Genomic DNA, 10,926 nt, shown 5'->3' on the forward strand with positions numbered 1-10,926 from the left:
AGTTCTCACTCACCTCACAGAGGGCAGAACCAGAAAGGGGAGGCAACTTGCCCAAGGTCACACAACAACTGAGGGATCAGAGGCAACACCCAGCTGAAGACCCTATCTTCTAATTGCCCAGCCCCCCTACGCACAGCCAGGGTATCTGTGAACTGAGCTGAAGCTCTCCCACATTCACTCATCCATTTATTTAGCCAATCAGTATTTATTGAGCATTTACTATATAGCAAGTTCTAAACCAAAACCAAACTGGAAAACAATGACAAGACAGACTTGGTCTCTGCCTTTGGCAGCCAGAGGAGGAGAGGGGCGAGTAAAGCGGCAGGTATGATTCAGAGGATGCTCCGTTTGGGGTGAACTGGAGGCAATCTTAAAGATCCCTGGAGAAAGTGACTTTCAGCTGGGACCAGGCAGCACGAGCTTGTTAGGCCAAGTGTGGGAGGGAAAGGCCTCCTATCAAGGGCTGGAGTGTATGGGAAGTCTTGGAGGCTGAAAATAAGTTACCATCAGAGACCCGAAGGAAGCAGGGATGATGGAGTGTGCATAGTGAGAGGGAGGCAGGCCACTGCCATCACCATGTGGGGGGAATGTTGGAGGAGGACGTCATGCAGGCAGGGAGGCCAGTGATAGGCAGGTGCCATGGACAGTGAGGGGGAGTGAGGGTGAGTGGTCACTGCTGGTGACCATACTGAGTGCTGGCCTGGCCTGGAGTGGGGTGGCCGAGTCAGTCCATTGAGTGTCCATGCCAGTCTGCTCCAGACATGAGTTACACAGAGCAGGCTAGACAGCTAATCAGGTTCAGGTGCTTGGGCTCTGTGGGGAGGGGATAGGGAATAGAGAGCCCCACTCCCAACCCTTCTTGCAGGGCAAACCCTCTGAGCAGCAGTTCAGCATCCTGAGTGAGCTCAGGGTCAAGGAAAGGCGAGTATTGGTGGAGGGATGGGGTAGATTTGGGAAAGCAGAGGTGTCAGACACGGCTCCTCTGCAGAGGCTGAATCTGCGTTGTGACACGTGTGTCTATAGAGCTGTGCACTCCTGGGAGGGGTGTCTATCTGCAGTTGCTGATATGAACCTGTGTCAGTACACATGGCCATGCACATTTGCAGGTGTGTGTATGTTTGTGTCAGTGTGTGTGTGTCTGCATATATCTGAGTGTGTCTATGCTCTCACTTGGCGTGAGGAGGGTTGGGATGTGCTAACCCCCAGCCCACCCCTGGGCTCACCAAGTTTGTCCCGACTCCCAGCTGCTCCCAGCTGCACCAGGCCAGAAGCTGACTTCTTCCAGTGTCTTGGTCCAGCCATCCCAGGACCCCACTTTGTCTGTAAAGAGTTGGACTCCGAGGTGGGGCAGGTCAGGGTTCCTGAGGCAGAAGCCACTCAGGTTCACATGCACACCCAACACATGCACTAGCACAGACATGCGTACACACGTATGCATACCACGCATGCGTGTGAACAGGCACAGACATTCATATTCTCCAGGCACTGGTCTCAGAGAGGTAGAAAGAACCTACCAGGGCACAGTGTGCCCCAGGGAGGTTTGGGGGCCCTGTCTTATGTCTTCCACCCTGCACCTTGTGTCTAGTCCATATTCAGGGGCTGTCCAAGTAAATTGATGCTAGGTCTAGTGGACAGGCCTGTTTCTGTCTGTTGAATGTACATGGGAGCCCTCACAGGTGCACTCCAGCCCAAGAGCATATGAGAACTTCTATGAGTGGCCATTAACTTGTGTGGGCAACGTGCCCTCATCGTATCATGCTCCCTCTTGGATACCTATGTGCATGCACACATGTGCACACGTGTCATGCACACACACACACAGCAGCTGAGGTCATCTGGGCCTTCTCAAGAATGATGTGGACAGAACAAGAGCTTCATAGACAGGCCCAGCTCTACCACTTATGTGGCTGTGTGTCCTTGAGCAAGTCACTTAACCTCTCTGAGCCATAGGATCATGTATCATGGAGCTAATAATTGTACCTGCCTCATAGAGTTATGATGAGAATAACAGGTACAAATTTATTTATTCAACACTTCAGCTGTCTGGGAGTCCCAGTCCCTGCTTTCCCAGTCCAGACACTCAAAGCAGGTGGGGGGAGGGACTGTCCTTGTTTTAGATCTCCATGAGCCCAGAGCACCAGCTCAGGACTAGTGTGTGTCAGGGGGCTCTGCCCCAGCTCCCCTCCCTCCTCCTGATTGGGCCCATGGGCAGAGTGGGGCCTTCTCCTCCTCCTCCTCTCCTCTGTCTTGGAGCCAACACTGAGCCAACAGACAGAACAGACCCGGGCTCAGCTCCTTTCAGCCACTGACATTCATTATCTCCCATATGCCGGCTCTGTGCTAGGCACCAAGGTTACAGCAGTGAATAAAACAGAAAGATCTCTGCCCTCACAGAGTTTATAGTCTAGTACATACACACTAACATGCATGGCTATGATGTGGTTGGTGCCTGGCATACAGTAGATGCTCAATAAATGTTTACTTTTCATCCCTCTTCTCCCACCTGATAGTGTTTTCTGGGTGAGAAGTCAGGCAGAATCCCTTTCCTCTCCTCTGCCCCTTCCCGGTTCTTGACTCCGCCCTCAGTACCTTGCAGAAGCCTCTGGCTCCTCCTTCAGAGGAAGCACAGACACAGATACTGTAGATGGGCAAGATAGCAGTAGCAGGTGCTGCCCTTGGGCTTGGAGTAAGGAAGGGAAGAGGGTTTATGTCCTGGCTGCCCCCCTTGTGCCCTCACTAGTCCTGAGCTGGTGCTCTGGGCTCATGGAGATCTAAAGCTTGGGACGAGAGAGCCCTATCAGAGGGCACTGGGCAGCTCCAAGCAAGTCACCATCACCACTCACCACCCAGGAACAACCCCTCTTTCCCCAAGGGCCCCATGGTCCTTAGGATTTGACAGGAAAACTGGAAGAGCCCAAGAAGACAGGAAGGTAGTATTTGACCTTGGGGGAGGTGCTGGCCCACCTCCTCAAGGCAGGACCCCTCCCGGTGAGGTGGAGGCCTGAACGCGAGTGTTCAGCCAAAGGAAAGAATCCCTGAAGGTGCAGCTTGCGCAGGAATGGAGACAGGTGGCCTGGCTCCTGGACTGAGTCAATAAGTTTCCACTGAGCACCGACTGTCAGGCCCTTTGGTGGCCATCATCTTAGTGGGTCTTCTCCATAAACCCTGTATCTGCCTATTTTGCAGGAGAACAAACCGAAGCTTGGAGAGGTAAAATGCTTTGCCCCAAATCACAGAGCAAGTCAGTGTCTAAAAGGAGCTGAGCCCGGGTCTGTTCTGTCTGTTGGCTCAGTGTTGGCTCCAAGACAGAGGAGAGGAGGAGGAGGAGAAGGCCCCACTCTGCCCATGGGCCCAATCAGGAGGAGGGAGGGGAGCTGGGGCAGAGCCCCCTGACACACACTAGTCCTGAGCTGGTGCTCTGGGCTCATGGAGATCTAAAACAAGGACAGTCCCTCCCCCCACCTGCTTTGAGTGTCTGGACTGGGAAAGCAGGGACTGGGACTCCCAGACAGCTGAAGGTCATCTTGGGGGAAGAGGAAGGGAGCATGGTGGGCCCCACAGACGCCTCCTCCTTGCTCTCTGGTTCTCAGACCTTCTCAGCCCCACAGCAGTCCACTCCTATACCCAATCTACTGGGGGTTCAGGGGCCTGGTGAGGGGCTTCAGCTGAGCCTCCAGGAATCTGCCAGGCTGGAGAGGTCCCAGGAGATTTGACTGGGCCATTATGGAAGTCACCTGTGATTGGTGGGGACCGGAGGAGGTAAGGGCATGAGAGAGGTACTCTTGTTTCCAAGTTCATGGCCTAGGACTTGGGGCTGGGGCCAGTGGATCGTAGGTAGCAATAAACTCTCTGGACAGAGATGTCATCATTCCAACCTTTCCCTACCAGTTGCTTCCTTGGATCCTCCCCTTCACCTGGAACTGATCCATGGTTCCTCCAGCAGTGGGATGACTAGGGGCACACAGCCAGGTGTTAGGAGAAGTGCTTATCACCCCACTACCACTCCACCCCAGGGCCCAAGAGTTAGATGAGCTGGTGCCACCTGCAATAATGTACCCAGTCGGCGCAGAAGCCAGCAAGTCCAGGCTGGTCCCTATAAATTCAGCCCCTACCCCTCAATCCTCAGGTCCTCTGCTTGGGGGTATCTTGGGTATAGAGCTGAGTGAATGCGTGAGTTAAGAGGCAGCACGCAGATGCAAGTGTGCACAGTGGTGGTGTGTGTGTGTGTGTGTGTTAAGGAACGCACATGTGTTAGGCCAGGTTGCTGAGCAGACGGGCACATGCAGCTAGTTACATACCTCTGTGGGTGGGGTCAGGAGCCACAGAATCCCCAAGGTTCCTAGGGACCCTGGGGGCTTCACTCCCCACTGAAAGAGCAAACGCGGTGTGTGCGTGTGTCTACACTCAGGAGAAGGGGAAAATAGCAACAGTGTTCTGAGGCGCCACCAGTGTTCTGAGGCGCCAGCTCCCTGCCGGGGCGGGCGCTTAACTTGCTGTGATTTGAACCAGCACAATCGCCCGGTGAGGTAAGGAAAGTGGTGACCCACTTCATGGTGTCCAGACTGGAACCCAAGGCTGGATCCAGCCTCCCACCCTCCCCACCCCTGCCCTGTGACCTCACTGTGACCTGGCAGGGGAGAGGCCCCAAAGGATACAGGTGTGTGCGTGTGCATGCCCCCTGTGCAGGGCGAGGCGAGTGAACAGACTTGGAGGGTCGCGTCCCGCACATCTGTGGGCACTGCTGTGAGCACAGGGCTGCGCTGGAGGGAAAGTGAGACCATCTGAGTGTGGGTGGGGAGGCGGGAGTGTGTCTGGGGCAGGGGCAGGGAGACAGAGGAAGAGAATCTGTGAGCTTGTGTGCATTTGAGTGAGGGTGTGTGAAACACTTCGAGTTTTTTCCTTTTTTCTTTCTCTTCTCTGCCTTCAACCAGGAACAGATGTCTGAGCAGTCTGACGAATTGGAAACATCTGAAACAACTGTCCGAGCTGAAGTATAATAAATAGATCTTTCATCACATTCCCTGGAAGGGGGTCGCTAGGGACAGGCTCCAGGGGGCATTTACAGGGGTTAGGGGTTGAGAGTGCCCAAGGATGGGTGAGTGGAAGAGACAGACAGACTGGCCTCCCCGGTCACAGGAAGGCCAGACTGCCTTGGGAAGACTGAAAGATAGGCCAGCCCCCAGCCCCTTCTGGCATCCACAGGCCTTGGTTTTCCTATCTGTGTAGTGGGTGTGGAGTTCTTTCTGGGGTCAGGGACCTGACACCCCAAGGAAGAAGCATTTTTAAATTGGAGACAGACATGGAGGCCAAGGGCCATGGCCATGATCTTGCCCCTGCTCTCCTAATGCTTGGCCAGGCCTTCACACCACCCCTCACACTCCCAGCACACACACACACAAGGCCTCCCAGGTCCCCAGAGTTCACTTGTCTTAAACTTTCTGTTTTTTTTTTTTTGAGACAGAGCCTCAAGCTGTCACCATGGGTAGAGAGCTGTAGCATCACAGCTCACAGCAACCTCCAACTCTTGGGCTCAAGCGATTCTTCTGCCTCCGCCTCCCAAGTAGCTGGGACTAAGGCGCCCACCATAACGCCTGGCTATTTTTTGGTTGTAGCCATCATTGTTGTTTTGCAGGCCTGGGCTGGATTCGAACCCGCCAGCTCAGGTGTATGTGGCTGGCGCCTTAGTCGCTTGAACCACAGGTGCAGAGCCTGTCTTAAACTTTCTAAAGCAAGACACGCCATCCTCCCTCTGCTCCGAGCTGTGTTGGTCTGAGGGTCTGGTGAGACTATTGCAGGTGGGGCTGATGGGAGCAGGATGGGGCTAGAGAGGGAAGCACAGCCCAGTGGTGGGCATGGGGTGTCCTAGCTGGCCTCACCCCCACACCTCGCTATGGCTTCACCCCAGGTCCAGCAGCACCTGCTGCAGCTGCAGAGGCACATTCCTAAGAATGATTCTGGAAGTGGAGGCCCAGAGGCCTGTCCTCACAGAAGCCAGATGCAGCACCCAGGGGACCCCAGAGAGAGAGATATGGGCAGAGGGGGCCCAGTGAGCCAAGGTGTCCAGTCCAGGCCCTTGAGAAGCTGTTGGGGGCAGGAGGTCAGACCATGAGGCTCAGGATGGAGAGAGCCTTCCAGAAATTTGGTCTCCAGGGAATTTGATCTCAGAGACACCCTCCCTCCCAGGGCAATACTTCATAGGAGAAGGCCTCAGGGGCCTGCCCCCACCCTGCCAGTTCTCCCCTGGGTCTTTGTTCACTGGTCCTCTATAGTAATTGCAAAAATAAGTTCCCCTGAATCCCCAAAGCCAGATGAAAGAGAAGACATATGATCCTGCCTCCACTGCTGACCCTGCTATGTGACCTCAGTGTCTCTCTCTGTGGAACAACTGTCCCTTAACGCCCATCTTATCAGGTTGCCACAAAGATCCCCGGGGATGAAATGTTAGTGTTCACTGCAGAAGCTGGTAAATGATCAATGCCCCATTCAACAAATATCAACCAACGGTTTGGTCTAGGCCAGGTCATGGGCTAGACCTTGGAGTTGATAAGGATGACCTCCAAGCCTGTGTACATGCTGAGCCTTCTGCTTGGAGCGCTCTTCTTCATTCTCCCCACCTGGTTACTCCTATTCACCCTTCAGTCTCACTTGAAGTGTCTCCACCTAAGAGCCCCTTCCCCAGTCCACTGTCTGGGTTAGGACCCCCTGCTTCTTTTATTACAACCAGACATCAGGCCACCCGCTATGGCCACCAGCTGTAGGATGACATTCCACCTCATCCTTCGGCTCTGGCCACCAGCTCTAGGATGTCATTCCACCTCCTCCTTCAGCTCTCAAGACTTTGAGCTTGTTGAGGGTGGCACTGTGTCTGCCTTATTCTCTGCTGCATCCCCAGCACCTCTCTACCTTGGCATGGGCTGTAAGTTTATTCTGTGCTGGGTGGTGTTCTACGAGATTTAAACATAACAACTCATTCAGACCTAACAGGAACACACTATCACCCTATTTAAAGAAGATAATTAATGGCCCCAAGTTATGTAACTGGTAACAAATGAATGAATGAATTAACATAAAATAAGCTCAGGGTTAGAGAGGAGACAGGTCATTGTCATAATAGGAGAGGTGACTTGTAGCACAGCAACCATGGGGCCCAGAGGAAGGCTCTAACCTAGGAATGAATGAGGAGGGTGAACTAATGGAACCGAGTAGCCTAGAGCTCTGGCCCCAGTAGAGGTGAGTGAGTCTTGTTCTGGCTCGTTCCCAAGGTGCTCACCCTGGTCCCTCTTCTGGTCCCTCTTGCCATGAGCAAGGAAGGGTCTCTCCTCTTCACATCATTCTGGCTGCTGCCTGCTCCCCTTCCTCAAAGCCCAGAACCCCTCCCCGCAGCTAGAAGCCATCCTACCCAGCCTACCGGTTCAGATCAACTGTCCTGGTGCTCAGGTTCCCTAACCTACCTCTGCCTTGCCCGCCCTCTGCATCTTCTCAGTCTGCGGAAGGCATCCTGGGGACAGAGTGCCCAGGTTCTTTGCTCCTTTTGTTCAAGCAAACAAACCCAATGTTCTCATCTTGGATGGGAGGAGATGTCCTGCCTAATCCAAACCAAAGCTTCTCTTTGGCAAGGGTTCCCATAAATCTTCCTGCCCTCTCATGCCTCCCTGGAGCTCTTTCCCTTGGAGAGCCAGCCTTGGGCTCTAGCACCTGGAGCTTTGCATCTACAGAGGTGGTTTCCAAAGGACCAGTTCAACAAGGTCTGTCTATCATGAGCATTCCCAGAGTTTGGAGCCAGGACTGAGCCTGGAGGACAGCCTGCCAGGCAGGGACTGGGCAAGATGCACTTTCGAGGTCCCTCCCAGTGCCAGAGCCCAGAGGTTCATCACAAGTAACCCTGCCCCTGGAAGGAGGACACGCCCAGTGTGTCTGCAGTGATGTGCCCCAGCCACCTGGACAGGTGTCAGCGTGTCTGTATGCCAGTGTATGTATTGACATGTGCATGCCTGAGTGTGCCCACAGAAGTATACTTGAGTGTGCAAAGGACTCTGAGTGCCTCCGTAGGGTGGCTGTCGCTGTGTCCCTCTGTGTGTGTGCACTCTGGGAGAGTGCATTTGTGAGTGTGTAGGTAGGTGGGTACATGTCAGAGACTGGTGTCATGGTCACACGGGAGTCTTTGTATGCCCCCATGGCTGCAAAGGGGCATATATGTGTGTAGAGGGAAGGGACAGGGAGCTCTGGCAGCCCCTGCTTCGCCTGGCTCAGACTCTCAGAGAGGATTTTGGAACGTTTGAGAAGGCGGCATCCTGGCCCCTTGCAGTCACCCAGACAGACCCACTGGGTGGGGAGGAAACTGGAGCCTTCGGAGGCTCCTGTGGGCCTAACTCAGTTACAGGCTCATTACTCAGCTTCTCCACTGTGAGCCTGTGGGGCTGGGCCCAGGACAGGGAGCAGAGTGCACCCCCACCCCAGCTCTGCAGCCCCCAGCAGGGTTCTGGGAAGGCTGCAGGAGGGAGCCTTGATCCTGGAAGACTGGTCTGAGAGCCCCTGCCCTCAGGGACCCCAGTATGAGGGGAGTCACGGCCCTGACAGGGAGCCCTGACTGGCAAGGCAGTCCCTAGGGGAGCCTAGAGGTGGGCGGTCAGTCCATGCCCAGGAAGCAGACAAAGGCCGGTGGCTACCCCTGGCGGGCCCCCTACTCCCGACACTCCTCTCTGGAAGTCTTCTCTTTGCCCCTCTATGCTGGCACTCCATGAGAGCTGGGGGCACCCCTGTCTCCAGTTGCTGGAACTCCCCTGGGAAGTGGGAAGGACCTGACATTCTCCACCCCTCCCCAGAAGACGTGGAAATGCACAGTCCCTCACACCCCCAAACCTTCACAATTAGACGTGTGGTTTGCAAAACCCAACACCAGCCTAATGAGAAGCATATTGTCTCCCAGAAGAAACTGGGAGGAGAGGAGAGGGCAGCTCCAGCACCCTGCCTCCCCAGGGAGGGCCTCCAGGCTAGAAGGAAGAGACCAGTGGCCCCTCTGTTCACCCCCTCCAGCATCCCCACTCCCCCTTCACTTCCCTACAACAGGGTCCCCAGGCCTTTGCCTTCCCTCCTGGGGGGTCATTTGGGAGCCAGATGTGGAGCTCCAGCCTCTGGGAGGGAGGGGCACAGAAGGAAAGAGAATGGCCTTTGGAATCAAACAGATGGAGACACTGGAATGTGGGCTCCACCACAGCTCACGAACTGTGATCTTGGGCAACTTTCCGAACCCTTCTGTGCCTTTGTGCCAACATTCCCACTCCCAAGGGTGGCCTGAGGACTAAAGCAGATCCTCAGTGCCACACCTGTGAATCAGCACCTGGCACATAGTAGGTGCTCCACTCTGTGAGCTCTACTGGGGTGTGGAGGAGGAAAAAGACACTAGGGGGAGGGGATTTCTTAGCTATTGCTGAGGAGGAACAAGAAAGGCCAAGGAACAGTCGGCCTTGTGGGAGGAGGCCGGAAGCTGGTAGGAATTCCAGCTCTTTCCTGATGCTCCCTGGGGTTCTGGGCAGGTCCCGGGCCCCTGCTGTTGAGAGCCAAGGAGAAGCTGCAGGGGTGGAGCCAATAGCCCCGGCTCAGCCCCCAGCTTCACACTTACTGGGCATGACCTTGGACAAGCGAGTCCCCTCTCAAAGCCATGGCTGTCTCCTGTGCAAGATGGAGAGGATTATAGTACCACCTGCCCCAAAGTTGCGGTATGAGAAGAAAATGGCTATAGAGTGCTTCCCCCCACCCACACCCCCTATGTCTGGCCTGTAGTCAGCCTGCAAAGAAATTCCTCTCTCTTTCTCTCTCTCTGTAATCCATTTAAGATGACCAGATATTGACTGACCTAATCACTTTACATTCGGTGTCTTATTCAAGCCTCAAAATACCTTGTGAACAACCCAAAGGCCCATCCTTGGATGAAGGGGTAGCACATGGCCATCCGTGTGCCATTATGAGGACAACTCTCCAAGCATTCTGAGAGAAGCCAGGCCTAGACAACCACACACTGCATGATTTGTTTTTGTGAAATGTCAGGTAAAGGAAAATCTATAGAGGTAGAATATAATTTAGTGGTTGCCTGGGCTCGGAGTGGAAATGGAGGTGTGATTGGAAGTAGACACAAAGGATGCTTTCTGGAAGGGATGGAAGTGTTCCCAAATGGGATGTGGTGATGGGTGCACAACTGCACACATTTGCTAAAGATCATTGAGTTGTACACTTAAAGCAGATGGATTTTATGAGTGAATATCATATCTCAAGAAAGCTATTTAAGAAAAGAAAGATAGGTTAGGCACAGTGCTCATGCTTATGATCCTAGCACTTCAGGAGGCCAAGGTGGGTAGATCACTTTAGCTCAGGAGTTCGAGACCAGCCTGAGCAAGAGTGGGACCCCCATCTCTACTAAAAATAGAAAAATTAGCCAGGCATGATGGTGGGCATCTGTAGTCCCAGCTACTCAAGAAGCAGAGGCAGGAGGATTGCTCAAACCCAAGAGTTTGAGTTTGCTATGAGCTTAGATGATGCCACAGCACTCTTTACCCGTTGCAACAGAATGAGACTCTCTCCACGCTTGATCTTAGCCAAAAGGCCAGGAACAATGAGACTCTGTCTCCAAAAAAAAAAAAGAAGAAAAGAAAGCAATGAGAGAAAACTTGTTAGCCCTTTTGCCCTTAAAAAACTCATAGTAAATTTCTGGAATTTAATGCCACGTCTGTTTGGCTGTACAGCTTGCGCTCAAGTTCTTTACTTTGGGTGATAAAGGCCATAAAAACTAACATGAGGTGAACATTCTATGACTCCAGTTTGTTTTCTACCCAGCAGCTAAGAATTGGCTCACAGGAATCAGGTGACAATAAGGGAACAGGGCCTGGTCCCCAGAAACAGTCATCCGCAGGAAAGAGGCCCTAACTCTGCCTG

Source organism: Nycticebus coucang, chromosome 22, assembly GCF_027406575.1.
Source record: "Nycticebus coucang isolate mNycCou1 chromosome 22, mNycCou1.pri, whole genome shotgun sequence".
In the NCBI taxonomy this organism is placed as follows: Eukaryota; Metazoa; Chordata; class Mammalia; order Primates; family Lorisidae; genus Nycticebus; species Nycticebus coucang.